This window comes from Phaenicophaeus curvirostris, chromosome 6, assembly GCF_032191515.1.
Source record: "Phaenicophaeus curvirostris isolate KB17595 chromosome 6, BPBGC_Pcur_1.0, whole genome shotgun sequence".
NCBI lineage: Eukaryota > Metazoa > Chordata > Aves > Cuculiformes > Cuculidae > Phaenicophaeus > Phaenicophaeus curvirostris.
The window spans coordinates 52,609,361-52,626,211 of record NC_091397.1 but is presented as its reverse complement, the minus strand read 5'-3'; the positions used below and the strand labels follow the sequence as shown (position 1 = coordinate 52,626,211).

The following is a 16,851-nucleotide window of genomic DNA, read 5'->3' as shown; positions in this document are numbered from 1 at the left end:
GGGCTGGATTGCCAACTATTTCTCCAGCAAATTGTTGTAGCCAGATAGATGAACTGAAAACACAAGCTGAACCCTCAGACTTTTCCAGTGTTTTGTAGCATGCTGAGGCGATCTGGAGTTGGAAGGATGCTCATGCCAAAACCAAAGTTAAATTTAAATTCGACTGCAAGGTCTAAAGGGAAGAAGTACGAAACACTGGTCTGTTATCGTAAAGGCATATTACCACACACTGACTGATCCATTGTGAAACTGTTCTCAGAAGCTTCAAACTGCCAACTGGTTTCAGACACAACACGAGGGGTTTGTAAAATGAAACCTGACACAAGTAAAAATAGTTTAAATGACTGAGAAACAAACTGTGCTTATTTCATTAATCATTTCCCCTGCAGTGCTTAAAATCCTAACGCCGCAGCAGCAAGCAGACAGGCAAGCAGCTCAAACCCAGCCCAATGCAGCAGTTGCCCCGTCAGCAGCACAAACACAGAGCGAGCAAGTGGTGAGCAGAGCAGAAGGGTGGTGAGGTCTTTCCCTTTTGGTAGCCCAGGAAGGGGATCAGGTGCTTTGCAAGTTGTTATTGTCTCATGTGCTGCACATCAGGTGTGAATGGTCTCCCCACCAATGCAACAGGTTTCGGTTTAATGTTTAGAGGAGCTGACACATGCATGTAGCCTCTCTTCCACCAGGCCTTTTACGTTCTTAGTTAAGTATGTGACCAACCACAACTGCATTTGAATTCTACCATAGGTTGACCACACAGCTAGACAGGACTCGGCAACCGAGGAGCCAGTAACAGAAAGTACAATAAATCTGAAAGAATGGCAGCAATGGTTATTGCTTCCATGCTTGCTCTGCCAAGGGGGATGCTGATGGATAACACTGAAGAAGGAAGAGGACTTTGAGTCTTTCTGGAGTATCAGATAGACAGAACTTCCCTAGCAAAAGGAGTTTGTACTGTATAAATCTATGCAACAACATAGCTTCATAGAGGTACAAGCAGACCCTCTGCATGGATCTCACATATATCAGGCAAAATCCAGTATAGACTCATCCTTGTTTCAGCATGTAAGTCAGGCCATTGCAAAGCTGGCTGTGTCCAGAGACCTGTTTAAAGTTCTCACACCAGAAGTGGCTTTACTGCTCAGTCTGAGACAGTTACTGAGACAGTTACTGAGACAGGAATCTCTCTGAAATCAAATGACTTTGTCTTGCAAAGAGTGGCCGAGACTCTTCAAAGAGATATAGTTTCATCTTCTTCCAAATAGCATAAAATTTGTGCTTGCCAGGTTTTAAGGGAGACAAATGCAGTTTGTATAGAGGAGATGTCTGTCCTAGTCAAAAAGATGTACACCCCTTCAGGATAACAGAGCTCAGTATCCAAATTGCTGCCCCGTGGAAGCAAAATGCAAGTAGAGGAAGAGTTTTTTCTGTAATCCAGAAGAAAAACAAGATTTCAGATGTGTTTGGAGGCTGAGCTGAGGCTGGCCTGGCCTGGGATATTTTGAGAGAGAAATATATTTCTGTAGAGCTCAAACCATACTGCTTTCTCGAGACCAGCTGAACATACGACTAAATGTCTGCTAGACACAGGATAGGTGTCCTGGGATCTGGCAGGAAGGCTGTGTATGGTTTCTGTTACTTGAGGTGCACCACAATCTATTTCTGTCTGCCCTGTGGCAAAGCTATGGGCTTAATCTCTCAGGATACTTCAACAAAACTGAACTACTGCCACTCTCACTGACAAATCTCATGCGCTAGATAGAAAGGACTCCTAGTGAGCCTAAGGTGACCAGATGGGTATCATCACTGCTGTAGAAAATGGCTGTAAGTAGAACAACATTTTCAAAATAGAAATCTACCACTAAAAATAAAGGTTTGTTGGGCTAAACTTGTGGGACCCCATCTTTGAAAATGTCAGTCATGATGCAAATAGCCATCAGACATCTTCCTGGGGTACTTTACTCATATAAAACATCCTGACTTTGTCACTGGCATCTATTTATATTCCAGTTCTGTGTAAATATTAGTCTGTGGCCCAGGTTGAAGTTGTTTCTAACTTTATCTCAGTTGGTTTGCTTGCTCCTATTTATAACACTTTTGCCACTTCTCCTTAAAGTTGCCATGCAGTTATATTTACGGTCTTGGTAGCTGCTGTTTATTCTGTACCTCTGCAGAAAATTAAAAGAAACACCACAGCTCCTTCTCCTCAGCATGAGGGATGTCACTGTGCAGGGTTAGGCTGGTCTCACCTTACTGAAAATTTCTGGCAATTGCCCTTTCTATACATAAGAAAAAGAGGTATTGAGAGATTAAGGTGGAAACACTTCAGATAATTTAGTCTGCCTAACATCAGCTATAATCATCAGTTCACCAGCTGTCCCCTGCCTAGGTTTTTCACCTGCAGAAGGTCTTTTAAATCCACATCCCTTCTTTCCTAAGAGCTATAAAAAGATGAAAATGAAAAATTAAACTATTTTTGTAGGTTATGTTTTTCAAAGGCTAATTTTTCTCATTGTAAATTTTGTCCTTTATTTCTAGTTTGAGCTTGTCTGCTTTAAGCTTTTACTCACTCACCAGATAACATATCCTACTATAATCAGAAATCTTTCTTGTAGTTTAATTATGCTGAACCATAAGTTATATTATGCATCGGTTTGAAGAATCTCACTGAAGTGCATTGCAAGACCTCAAGTCATTCTTTTGCCATCCTTATGAATCCTGTTTGATCTCTCAGCATAAATTCAGATGTTGACATCATGGAAACATACACAATATTTCAGGAATGACAAAGTCACAGTTGCTGCTAGTGAAACATCACGTGGGCTCCCATTGCTGGCCACACATTTCTTCTTTCCTGAATGTGCTTAATGCTGTGGTGTAGTCAAGTGATGCAAATCTATATGTACAAATGACTTCACCTGACTTTTATTTACATTTCAGTAGTGTGTCCTCTGTAAATTGTATCCTTAACTTTATATTTTTAGCAGATCAATATAAAAAAGTTGAAAGCAATGGTCAAGCCTACATGGCACTCCGCTGGAAAAGCTTTTTCAGGATAGTATCATCCCATTACATATTAATATCTTTAAACTAATTTTAGGTTGATTTAATTATTTTAAATTGAAGATATCTGGCATGATATGGAATATCAGTACAAATTATCAAGTTATAATCTCACCAAGTAAGAAATTAACTTACTTGTCATTTTGCTTATTAAAATGATTTTTATTGAAATTTTTAAGGTCATCAGTCTTTGATTTCTCTCCTTGACCAGTTCTGACCGGGGTGAGTAATGTATTATGCTTTCTTTTTCAGGACTGTGTATACCAAGCAGTCTCTGTCTTCACCCCTTTAGAACACTGCCAGTCTTCTGGCTTTCCTGTCCTGGGAAATTCATAAATTCCTCAGTTTATCACTCTTAATTAGGAACAAAGTCAATACTGGATCCAATACTATCCTTTCTATTTAAGGATTTGACTATATTAGTGATCCATGTTTGGTTGAAGCAATGTTGTAAAAGTCTGTTGCTGATCATCATGTGAGTACTGGTGGTCTCCAGCAGGAAATACAAAACAACATTGACTCACTTTGGTGTCTACTGCAAACCCACAAAACATCATTCTTTGAGTCTCACAAGTCTCATGCGTAGCAAAGATCATCAATTTATGCACCTTCTTTTTTTTTTTTAAAGAATAGTTTGTTTTGAAGAAATTACTAGAGCTCGTGCTTACACAGTACCAGGACACCAAGAAACCTGACACAGCCACGTCATTGCCTCAGCTGCTTCTCTTTACAGCACCTTTTGACTTAGTTTAATCATAGATTCATTGTACAAAAACACTCACCTTTGGAAAGATGACAAGCAATTGTAAGTTGTATTCATTGCAAGTATCCATCAAAAAAAAGAAAGGTTTAGAGCCCTTTTTTTCAGATTTTGAAATAGACATGAAAACAAATTTTCAACAATTATTTTTTACTATTTAATATGATGGGTCGCATTCAGACTAACTTTTTTTTGGTTTGGTTTGGTTTTCTTGTTTTTTTCTTTTTTTTTTCCCCACCTTCTTTTCTAGCACTGAAATATAGAGGCAGTCTATTTATGATAATTCTATTTTCCTAATTAATCTAATTAAGTGCTGTAGGTAATTTTGCAGAGTGGAGCAAGCTATTCAAGATTGTCATCATTAGGTTAAAGAGCTGACAATTGATGAGGATAATTTTTTCCTAACAGGCTGTAACCTTTCTGCAGGCAATCCCCTCCCCTAGGGGACTTCTTCAATTAAATCAATAACGCTTCTGGGGGGAAAGAGGAACTTCGCTTTTTAAGAATTGTGTAAACAGTTCTTCAGCAGCTTTTCCCTACTTTGCTTGAGAAGAAAAACAGCAGCTGGTTATTAATACCTGCTGTGTTCAGCTTTGACAAACTTGCATTTAAGAATAGCAACTACTGTCTAGCTACGGCACAGGTTGAGAAGCGGGGGGGTTTGAAAGTGTCGAGTGGGGTCTGGAGAAACCTTGGCAAAATAATCCAGCATCTGGATGAGGTAAGTGACAGGACTTGGAATGGTTCCTAGGCAGGCTGGGGAAATGAGTTTTCAACTGCTAGTGTATTCGTTATTGTTTGGATACAGGAAGACCTGACAAGAAGATAAATGTAACTGGATGAAGAGGTGGGGAAAGCACCATGATGCTGACTCTTGTCAGCCTTGAGGCTTTAATAAACAGGACATGGAGGGAAATTTTCGGCTTTTTTAACACCATGCCCAAATGCCATTGTTTTACCCAGAGCATGTGCAGTGGGCTCTGAAGCCCTGGAGGACTGATCATGCCTATGTTTCTGCTGGAGGGAGCCCTGCAATCATCTGTGGTGACCAGATAGTGATGTCACAGGTCTAAACAAACTCAGGGCAAACTCTGTGCAATCAGGGCAGAGCTCTGCCCATGGAGCAGTCAAAGCCATGTAGCTCCTCCTGATGGTTCCAAGGGGCTTTGTAAATGGAGGTTTCTACAGCAACTAGTGGGAAATTTTCTAAGTGCTTAATTTTGCTTCAAATGCCTGGTTACCTTTCCTGAAAAAAGGGCATGTGGCAGTTTACCCTGGCTAGATCTCACCGCTTTCCCTTGGCTTGGCTCCTTCCCTCTGCCACCTCACAGAGTCCTAAGGATGTGGCTGTAGAGTCATCTCTGTCTCCTTTCCCACACAGCTTGACCTTGCGGGTAAAAAGACAGCTACTTTCTGCATTTCTTTTATTTCTCAGCCCTGGTCCTTTAACTCCAGTGGTTTGTAGGCTGGCAGGAGCTGGAGCAATGTCTGCTGCAGAGCCCGTTCTCCTTGGTGGACAGGAGCCAACCCTGTTGCACAAGTATCTGGCCACTTTGAGGAAGCATGTAGAAAACAAAACTCACATGAGACAATACGTAACAATAAAACACAGGCTTTAACAACAAGCAAGCCTGAAATATCTCAGCATCTTTTGGGTTTGGTACATTTTAAGTTTTTGCATGATGTTATAGAATCATAGAATAACCAGGTTGGAAAAGACCCATCGGATCATCGAGTCCAACTATAATGGAACACCCTCAACTTGTTTGAGGCCGTTAGTCTATCTCCACGTATACTGTCCATTAAAAACATCAGCAATAGATGTGTGGTGCACCTTTCTCTACAAAAGGTCTCTAAGCACAGGCTGCCAGTACTTCCTTCAAAGGAAGGTTAAATAGGAGTTTAGATCAGTAATAAACTGGTGGCCAAGGACCCGCTGGGAAGGGAATATTTGGACAAAATTAATTTAGAGGTTTGGAGATTTTAATTTAGAGAATTCAGAGATCTTCCCATTTGATTCTTCTTACCTGGATCTTTTCAATTAATTTCTAGGTGGTACCTGACTCACAAGTTAGGGCTTTTTTTTTTTTTCTCTTATTGCAACCTTTAACACTGTGATAGGTAATATGCATCCACAAAACCTCCATACTGATATTTCTTGTTCCTTTCTTGAATGGGAATTCACTGCTTCTATGAACACTGAACAAGGTGCTGAGGGGCATGGTTTAGTGTTTGATAGGAATGGTTGGACTCGATGATCTGGTGGGTCTCTTCCAACCTGGTTATTCTATGATTCTATGATTGTATTCTATTCCCTGAGTTATACAATTACAGCATTTTTTACTTCATTGGGTTTCTGTCTTTGGCTCTTTGAGCTAGAAAGTTACTTTTTGCAATGAAGGAAGATAATTACAGTTTTTACTAAAATGAGAAAACAGGTTTACAGGGGTGTTGATGGTATTATTCAGGTCTTTACTTCCACCTTTACCTTGCCATATTCAGTCAAAATTCTCCTCAAAATTCTCAAAAATCCTGCACAGAGCAGGATGCTCACAGAGAAAGTGTCCCAGCAAAGCTGATTGTGCCATCAAGAAAGGCAGCTGCACAACGCAAGTGCCATGCCATGGCCACAACCAAGAGATTTCTGTTTGCATAAAAAGCTAAATGAGCTCACAAAAATTAGTGGAAAAATCCCCACTTATTTTCCTGTTGCTGTTGTGTGTTCAGCATGGATTCCCTGGCACAAGAACTACTGGCGGAACTCAGAAGTGATGTGCCAAGAGGCTCTTCATGTAGCAGACGTGGTACCATTAGTCAAAAGAATTAGGCTGAAGCCTAAGTTTTTGGGACTGAAAAATGGAACTGCAAGTTGTGCACTGGACATTATTTCTCCTGTGGGACATTTATAATAGCTGTAACTGTATATGCAGCATTACTTTCTTTTGAGGGACTGAATAATGTGCTAGTCAGAGTACAAGTGCTGCTGCAAGGCTATTTATGTAGCTGCTTATCTTTAACATGCACCAAAGGAAAAAAGCTGCTTTGATCTTAGCCAGTGAGAGCAGATCAGTGCACACACAAGACCTGAGTTCTCTTCCTGACATTGTCATTCAGCTCGTCAAATAACATGTGTCAAATCAGCTTCCTAAGCTCTGAGCCTCGAAAACGAAACAGATGGGCTTGCCAGCTTCCTCCCACTGTTAAATGAGGATGAAGCACATATTGATGAAAAGTTCCCCTGGCAGATTGCTCTAAGGTCTACAGGCTCCAAGAAACACAAAGGGTTAACTCTATAGAAGGGTGACTTTTTCCCATGTTCTTCTTTTAGAGAGAAGGGACACTTATCTTTAATAATTTTCCATTTGGATTTTCTCTTAGCTTAGTTTTTGAGGGTGGATCTAAACTAGTACCATGTTCATTATGCTCGCTGCACAGATAGGCACACAGACAATTTTGCCTTTAGGAGGAGGCAGCACATAAATGGCAGCACACGTGGGGCAATTTTGCTTTTGCACTGATGTTATAAAAGAAAAAAAACCTGTGCCTCTGCCGATCCTCTATGTGATTTAAGAGGAACTAGATGTACATAAATTTACAAACCCCAATTCTATGTACTATGTAATTTTTGTAAGAAAAATAATATTTGATACACAGTCAATAACTAATTTAAGTCAAAATTAAACTAGATATCATAGATCTGGGTTACGCTGTGATCTTCGGACGGACAAAGAAGCAGTGTGGGTTTATAAATTCATATATCTTGCTTAACGCTGTTTACTTTCTCTAATGACTTCAGTTCACTCAATCAATTTTCCTCAAGCACAGCTTATGGCTGAAGGGTATTTTGGACTTATTCAGGCATCTCAGAATACTTTACAAATAAAACAGAGGCAACTGACCATAAAGCATATGCTATTACCAGTGATGTTATTAATGCTTTCTCAGCAGAAGAAATAGAGGAGAGAAAATCCCACTCTTTCTTTGGGGAAGGAGCTCTATGTCTCTTGGGGATCTGAGAAGGAAAGTGAGCTCAGAAATAATTGCCCTGCATCTTCATTATGTTGCCACTGTTTCACAGGACAGGAAGGTTTTTTTGCTGAAGCTACTGTAAAATCAGTGTGAGGCTTCTCTGTCTTCCCTTGAAATCACCCAGGGATTAGACGTATATTGTTTGTGATCACATTGTGCAGAGGGTGTTGTGCTAAGGGTGACCCAAAGAGGCTGCTTGCAATGGGAAGAGGAGAGATGCCTTCCTGTGCTGATAAATCTAGGACATGGGACGGCTGGATTTGATGTCGTGCTGGCAAAGGAAAATAAGAAAAGAAAAGGCAAACACAGCACATGAACGAAAAAGGGGAACTTAAAGCAAGAACTAAGAGATTGCTGGAATCTTGTCTGTTTTCAAAAATAAAATCTTAGTCAGTGTAAGGGGAAAGAGTATAATTAGAACCAGCAAAGCAACCTGGCTTTCCTGGCTCTATATATGCAATATTTTTGCCAGGCTCCAGCTAAAACCACTCAGTTCTTCCCTCTCAGAAAAAAACAACCTAGTTTGCTCCCAAAACTCAAAGAAAGCTTAATTTACTTTAAGCTGCTAAAAAAACTTCCTGCCTCTTGGGTTAGCATTGTGTGCCAGGCTTCAGCATGCCGAGAAATGAAAAAGTGCTTTGTAATGGAAAAGCCAGTTCATTCCTTGCTCTATGGTGCCACAGTAATAAAAAAGAAAGTTGCAAACCTCCCCTTTTAAAGAGGCCAGAAGGAACAGGGGATTAATTTAAAGAGTTCAGACTCAAAAATCACCGTGATCAAAACTACATTCTCCAACCATTTCCAGTCTCAGAGACTACTGGTTTTCCTGGATATTTGGTAATTCAGTGAACTGCATGATAGAAAGAGAAAGCTGCATAAAGCCACTCACTGTTACAGAGTGGGAGGTTAATGAAGTTCATTTAACAGACCAGTGGTGCAAACCTGTTATCAGATGGCTTGTGCAGTTCCCAGATGGCTTAAATAAAGCTGGGAACTTAAACAGGTACTTTGCATTTTCTCATTGGATTAATAAACCATCAAGATTCTCCTTTTCTGTAGCAGGGTTAGTGACTTCCCATAACTATGTTCTTTAACCAAGAAGGAACATATTTTACCACTGCATATCTCTAAGTCATGTATTTTTCAGTCAGCTAATTGAATTATTTTTATAATCACACTGCGCTGCTGGCTGTGATGTGTGCAGAGCAGAAAAAGAAGCCAGGCTGGAGGGGACAAGCTACTCCATTCTGGTTAGGTAGTACATAAAATGCACGGCTAGCTCACTTTTCAGAAGTCTCTTTCTTTGAGTCTGTGACTAAATCTGCAAGGCTATCATGAACTGGCTATTCCATGCCAGTTCAGTCTCTGCAGCACCTAACCATTGTAGCATCAGTCTATAAACTTGAATACACCTGGCATGTTTATGTTTTTCTCTGTAGAATTATTACAACTAGTGCAGCTTTTGACTCCATAGTACAGTTTGTTTTGCTGCTGGCCAGTTGGTCAACTGATGCAGATACACCGGCAATCCTTCTTGACAATCATCTTAGATCCCCACATCACAGAAGATGGAGGCGTCTGGAGCCCAGGCCCTTCTTCAGGGCATCAAACAGCGAGACCTGATCTCAGCAGACACCAAGAGACATTGTCCCAAGAGGGCAGCACGTATGGGGTGTCTCAGCAACAGCCTTTCACAGCACTGGACCAGCAGCATCTGGGTTTGAGAGCAGTCCCTGGCACCGCCAGAGGGGACAGGGAGGATGCTACATGTACGTAACCAAATATAGGTACAGTAGAATTATCTTTAATAATATATTGCTTCGCTGGCCAAAACACACGATTTTAGTTAAGACTTACATCTTAACATTAAACTTAAGACATTAAACTTACATCTGGTGTTTACACAAGCCAGTGATTCAATGCCAGACAAATCCTGCATAACATCTTTGTTAAAGTACTGTTAAAATAGCTGCCTGCAGTGTTTCCTCTCTGTCTTCTTGCTAGAGGTTATGGCTGGTTCTGTGGGCAATAAAGAGCCAAAGATAGTTTTAGCCTAATCGGTCCATTCACCCTTTCAGGAGAAATGCCGAGAAACCAGCAGCAATTTTATGTCTCCAAAATTGGATGACTCAGTTAAGTCATGTCTTCAAGGTGGCTCTCTAATGAGCTCTCTTTTATACATATCAAGAATGATAACATACGGCATCTATGAAAGAGGAGATTTAAAGCTATGGTGGTTAGCTTTAGTCTGTATAGAGGAGAATAAGAGGGTGCCTTAGCAAAGTGATGTGGAGGTTACTCAAAGGTCTTCTACCAGTGTTTTTTAAATCAGAGTTAACTGAGTTATTCATTCCCTTTTTAGTCTCTGTTTGCTGCAAGTTTCCTGCCTAAAATACCTTCATCTTTCCTCTTTTCTGTATGCCTCATGGCTGAGCAAAATTAGCAGTCTGGGGTTTTGGGGTGGGGTGGGAGAGGCTGTGTTATGAAAGCAGCTTCAGACTGCATTTCTGTGCATCCTAACTTTTTTGTTTTTCCTTTTCAGAAGTCTGTTCCGTGACGAGACAGACAAATTGACTATGCCTATCCCTGCTTTTATGAAAATAAAAACATGGCTATCAGAATAAAAGGAAGAAAGAGAGTCAAAATTAATTACCACGAACTCATTCACTAACCCTCCTGGAAGTGGGGTCCTACTTAAAGATAAAACTACTCTTTTTATGTACCAGTACATAAAAGTAACTTAGCATCGTTTGCTGAGATACTTACAGTTTGCTTAGACTCTTATTCAGGTGCTGTTTTGGAGCAAAGAAAGATGTGCTGGTGTGGAGAAGATTGGTGAATTAGGGTTCATCCAGCCAACCATGTAGGAAGGACACTTAAATGAAACCTTTTCATGTATCCAAAGATAATTAATGAGTAGAATGCAAGTACTCTTCTACACTGTTCAGCAGAGGCAGTACATTACGCATAACTAGCATGTCATCATAACCAGCAAGGGAAGCATTTGTCATTTGGTTCAAATTTCCTTTCTCTTAGGTAAGCGTACTTGCTAAGCTTTACAAGCTACATTTTTTAAAGAATAGAGAGATAGTTTGGGAATAAAAGGAATCCATAAAAAACTGAAAACAAATCCAGAGAAGTAGACTGCATAATCCCTTACACAAGCCACTACAAACTCCTCGCATCTGCACCTGTGACAGATGGTGTATCCATGGATCCATTTGGATTTTCATTTTACAGCAATGAAGTCCCACAAATCAGAGGAATTTAGCATGTGGACATCTTGCAAAGTCAGGTCATGAAAGCATTCAGTACGGTCTTAACTTCCTATTGAGGGTGGTCCGTTGCACAGATATGATTCAGATTCTTCCAAGAAAGCAGGATAGGAAGCTATTTGGGATTGTGGTAAAGGGCTATGATAGAAGGGTGAAACTAAGGACATTCCCAGGCCATTCGAAGAAGACCCAATATTAGCCTTTCTCATATGTCTAAGAACTTTCAAACCTGCATACTCATTTATGCTATATGATCAAGAGATCTGGATAACATAGTGTTAACAATATCAGCTGTCAGAGTAGGGGGAAAAAACATGAAAAACATGAGTGGTCCATGGTGTAACATTTTTAAAAGACAACAAGGATTACTTAAGCCAAAGCCAGAGGGCAGGTCCAGTGAGGCTTTTCAGCTAGCACAGACATCCCTAATGTAAGCTGCTACATTGCCTGCTGCAGAGCTGTGCAGGACACAGTGTGGAGTGCAGTGCTCGTCTTGGACAGCACAGCCAAGGACATAGTTTAAATTATCCCATGTTACTGCACATCTGCGTTGCACCAGGATTGTGAACGTGACTGCTTGTGATCGCTCAGCTGGCGGTCTCAAATATACTGTTGTCAGAGTGGTGAAGCTAGACCTGGTGCAACACCATGTCAATGTCCGCCCAGAGCTTCCAGCCATGGACACCACCAGTTCAATGCAAGGCTGCAAGGTCTCTGCACTGAACCGTGTTGTCCCTATGCACCCATGCCCCACTCCTTGAGTGGAAGCTGAAGAAATAAAACTATCTTTTATGGACAGTCATGTCAGGGAGCACAAAAGGGAAATGAAAGCTAATGCAACCAGGAGCTTATAATAAATAATCTTGCACAGTTTCACGTGGAAGAACATCTGCGCAGAGAGCAAAAGAAAAAAAAATAAGCCATCTAGTGATCTAGCTAGTCATGACAGCAATTGTTGGAGGTATATGAAGGACAGGGGAAAAAAAGTCTTTCCTTTCCACAAAAATACCACAAAGAGTTGGGGAACAGACTGCAGCATTTACCTGTTCTGCCTAGCAGGTCATCTGAACTGTATTTTTCCTCCTTAGAGCAAAAATCAGCACCAGCCCATTGCTAGTGAATTTAGAAGGGCATCCTTTGGTGGAGAAGGGGAAGAAGAGGCTTAGCTTTGTCCGTCCGCTCTTTGCAGGAGGGAGAAGTACCTGCTGAACCAGCAGATCCTCACTTCTCTATTCTAACCATGCCTGTTTGGAAAGTAGCTCCTAAATTTCCTGTGGGATTCAGTGCCGACTTTCTTGAAGTGCAGAGGATGTGAATCACAGTGCCCTAACTCCTGCTAGTAAAAAGAACAGGGGAAGAAAAAGCCTGTCTTCAGCTTCACACTAACCTGCTCCCGACTGCTTTCACCATGTTAATTTTATATTTTACACGTGTTAGAACAACAGGGAGCACAGATGGCTGCACTCACGTGTGAGACTGCAGACACCCAGTGGGGCACCAGCAGCACCTCTGTCACTCCCCTGTTATGTGGGGAGGTGGGCTCCTGCCAGGCAAGCCACAGAGCTAGGTCACAGAAGGTTAATAAAGGCAGTCAGCACATAATTATCACTCCCTTGTTAGCCTCAGCCTCTCAGGAATAAATTAGAAGGGCAAAGTGCAGAGGAGCTGTAAGAAGATCAGAGAGGGGCTGCATCTCCTCATGCTACAGGAGGGGAGGGCTGTCTTCCTAGAGGTCCCTGCTTCGAATCACTGAGGTATTTTAGAGGCAGCTGCATCTCTATGAGGGAAAGTATTAATATTTGAACATTTTATGTAGGTGTATTAATTTTCTTTAAGTATTTAATAGCACTAAATATGCATCAAGAGAAAGCAACTTTTCCTTCCTCTTTTACCCACTGTTGTAAGCACATCTGTCAGATGGATTGTTTTCATCCTTCCAGTTTCTTGATCAATCTACATTACTCTGGGCCTGGAATAAGAGGGACACTTTAAGGTGATTAACAGTGCTCTTGAGACTACAGCTCTTGAATGCAGAAGTCTCATTTGCAGCAAAGATGACGAGCTCAATTAGCCATCTCTTTGCACACGTGTAAGTAATGAAGACAAGCCTTTCTCTCTATCAGGCTGAAGCAGCAGATGAATTCCCAAGGTAGGGCACTTGCAAGGCAGAGTTGCTACATTTGCAATCAACTTACTGTTAATTGTTTCGTCTCAATGCTGTCAAATAATGCATAAAATAACTTGAGGTAATGCACAATCAGGAAATACTGGTCACAGCCCTGAAAGCCCACAAGTCACAATTCTAACTGACAGCAGAGCATAACAAACTAAGGGAACAGAAAAAGTTCAGTTTTTAGGTGGGACGCAGTATGAAGTAAGAAAATATAAACTGTAAAACACTGGGGGATTCTTCTCATTGTGGGAAACATGAAAGTCAGAAAAACACGTCTCCTGATGTCACTTCTGCACTTTCATTATTAGACACTGTTCTCCTCATAGTTGTTTCCCCATCCACTTGTAACACATACAAACTGCTGAACAGCAGCAGCTGAAAAGAAAGGGGGGAAAAAAAGTAAAAATCCCACTGAGGCACCTCTGATGTTCTTTGGCACCTTTCTTGTATATTCCATTTAACAAACCTTCTCCTGTGAAGGCTGCCATAATGGGTGAACAGTAATCTCTCTATGGGCTAAGGAGGTATACTTGGAGGGGTTGCAGAAGACCTATTGGATGGGTCGCCCTGATGGCTATGGAGTCTGGAACATCTAATACCCCTTCATGTAACCCTCAGCAATCCTCACCGTGGACAGACAGGGGAAGCAGACAATCCAGAATTGGAATTTTCCTATCCTCCTGCAAGCAAGCATGACCTCTGTATCTACGCAACTTGCTGCAGCACAGCTAACACACTCTTTGGGAAAGCTGGCCTCCTCAGAGCAGAGATATGCAGTTCTCAAAACCATCTACTGCTGTAGCTAGTCAATCTTCTCAACGCAGTGGACAGCTGGCAACAGGGACTGCCCAAGTATGTCTTGGGTTCATCATGGAGCTCCTCCTTATCTCAAAAATAGATTCGTGTTGGTGCCAGATGCCAGTACAGGTTGTCACCATCCTTGACTGTTTATAACTTTTTTCCGCTTGAGCAAAGCTATAGACAGAAAGGCAGAAACTGTTTATTGAATAAATAACTGAATTAACATCATGCTTTCCTATGCAGTTGGACAATTTTATCTACTCTCCCCCAACACTGTAGAGGAAAGAAAAGAAGTCATAGGATGACTTTGAGTCATTTGATGTTAAGGCTTTCTGCAGCTACAGGATATTCTGAAACCCCGAAAGAATGGATACGATACCACTGTGTAGTGGTATAGTACGATACCACAGCGCAGTTTGTTACACCTGAATTTAGAAGTGATTAAAGTTCCACCATGAGAATAAACGCTCAACAATGTTGTCAGAAAACAGCCTCCCCCTGTGCCACTGCTTTGTGGAGACATGGGATATTCTGGCTTGTATTGCCTAGCCATTCAACAGGTTTTTGTTTGGGAAAGACTCCAGAAACAGCTAACTTCCCAGAGACTCCATAGGAGGCTATACTAGAAACATACTCACGGATAAACAGCAATTTCATAGTGTTTAAATGTCTTTTACCTGTGGATCAACAACAGATTTCAGGATATTTACCTAAATACCTTCTTAAACACTCCCAAACCACCCATCCCTTCCTTCCTCTCTATTAAACAACCCAAAAACATCTCATCAAGTACAGTTGTTCAGCAATACGACATTTTTAATGTCAGCTCCTTTCCTCTACTTTCCTTTACTGTTCCCTGTAGCTGACCTGTTTCACAATAACTTCCTATGGCTCATGGTCTGTGCTGAGGGCCTGGTTTGCACAGAAGTCTCTATGCAGTAAGGCAGGATTAATCTGCCCTAGCACTAACACCAGCCCCTCCTGTTACCCTATTTTCATCAAGACATATAAAGCTAAAGTGAAATGCACCCCTTTCCGAGTTATGAGGGTGCCTGCTGTGAAGATACAGTGATGTCAGTGTGAATAATTAAGTGATAATGTAATAACTGTGAATTTGTGCTCCATTAAGTGAGCTCCTGCTGACTGCTTAATGAGCAAACAAAAACTCAAACCCCATTAATATTTTTCCTGTTACATTAAATGTAAAAAAGAAAACTTGAGTCCTCAACAGTAACGACTCAAGAATCATCTGAGAACACAGACCAAGATGGAAATCATGAACTATTCCATTGCTGCATTTTGAAAAGACCCAGAAGTTTATTTTCACTTCAGAAGGGTGGAGAATTAGGTAACAATACTGATGGGTTTTTTGTTTCCTCTGTGCAACATCTGAATCCTTTGTTGCATAAAGAGTGTTGATAGGTCTCCTCTTCCTGTACCGACGCTGCAAAGACTGTATCACACAGGCTGTGGAACATGCAGTTCTTTGCCTTGCATTTGTCAGTAATTCGAGGAGAGTTTAGAGTAAACATCCTCATTTGTCAATATAAAACACAAGATTTAAAAAAGATCTAAAAAAAATTTCAGTGGTACTGATATGGTTGCAGTGTTTGGGAAGAAGAAAGTCCAGAATCAAAGTTTCCTGCCTGTGTTTCTCCTGCCCTGATGGTGAGTGGTTGCAGCATCTTCTAGTGTGGAGTAAGGTGAGACACGGCCACTGCAGGGGGACTCTGACCACAGCAGCCTCAGGCAGCCAGAATCTAAAGCTTTTAAATCAAAACTGCTGCTCTGAAAATGAAGCCATCACAGTTTAGAGATTAATGTTTAGTCTTCACATAAATGGTGGCCATCTCAACACAACAAGGTAAGTGACAGCACTTTTGCTTGCACCATTATCTTGCATATGATCTATGGAATGACAGTAAAGTCTAGATTCTATTACTTTCCCCAGATGGTATTAAGGGAAAAACAGGATGCGAAGTTTACAGCTCAGTGTCCTAATTTCTGGAGGTCTTTTAGCTGAAATGGATCTTCTAACAAAATATTTACCTGCTCTTAGAAGCCTTCACATGAAAAGGAATGAACGTTATTTGCATTTTCACTAGTTTTAGTTAAGAATCCTGGTTAACATAAATTATTCAATGTACAGAATTTAAAATCAAAGCACAAAGATCTGTATTTGCTTAAGAAATCTTTCCTAGAGAAACGTACGTTGTTCCCAAGTACCACAGAGGTGTGTAAGCCTAGTTTCCAGATTTGGTACTCTATTAAGGAACTGAAACTTTGTACACAAATAATGTGAACTACCTGCTATTCCAACGTGTATTAACCTCCAGCAATGTTCTGGGTGTACCCTTGTTTACTGCAACCGAAGTGCCGAGCCTTACAGGAAATATAGAAAGATAACATGCAAGAACAACATCTCTCCACTTCCTGAAGGGCCTACTTTTCAGTGTATCATCAGCAAGGACACTGTCAGCAGGTGATTATTTGTCTCCACTAAAAGTACCCTGATCTACGTTATTTATCATACTATCTGAAAGGCAAAGGCTTCACATCCCTAGTACTGAAATTGTGCATTTTTTTAAGAAACACAATAATAACAACATGAAGAGTAGAAGGAAAGAATTGGAGGAAACAGCATGTTAATAGTCATCGCATATTTATAGTCCTTAGCTCCAAAACAGATTTCCAGGGGTGAGGTAAGATCTCTGATCTTTAGGGAATGCTTTCCAGTGATGCAGCTCTCTTCT

The 16,851-nt window shown here is 41.0% G+C and overlaps 1 long non-coding RNA gene across 1 annotated transcript; it reads left to right on the top strand.

Moving 5' to 3' along the window:
* The first annotated feature begins 4,453 nt into the window (after positions 1 to 4,453).
* Positions 4,454 to 10,481, top strand: LOC138721703 (uncharacterized). Its single transcript, XR_011337603.1, has 3 exons — positions 4,454 to 4,541; positions 9,400 to 9,618; positions 10,392 to 10,481. It is a non-coding gene; the product is annotated as an uncharacterized lncRNA (long non-coding RNA).
* The last annotated feature ends 6,370 nt before the right edge of the window (positions 10,482 to 16,851 follow it).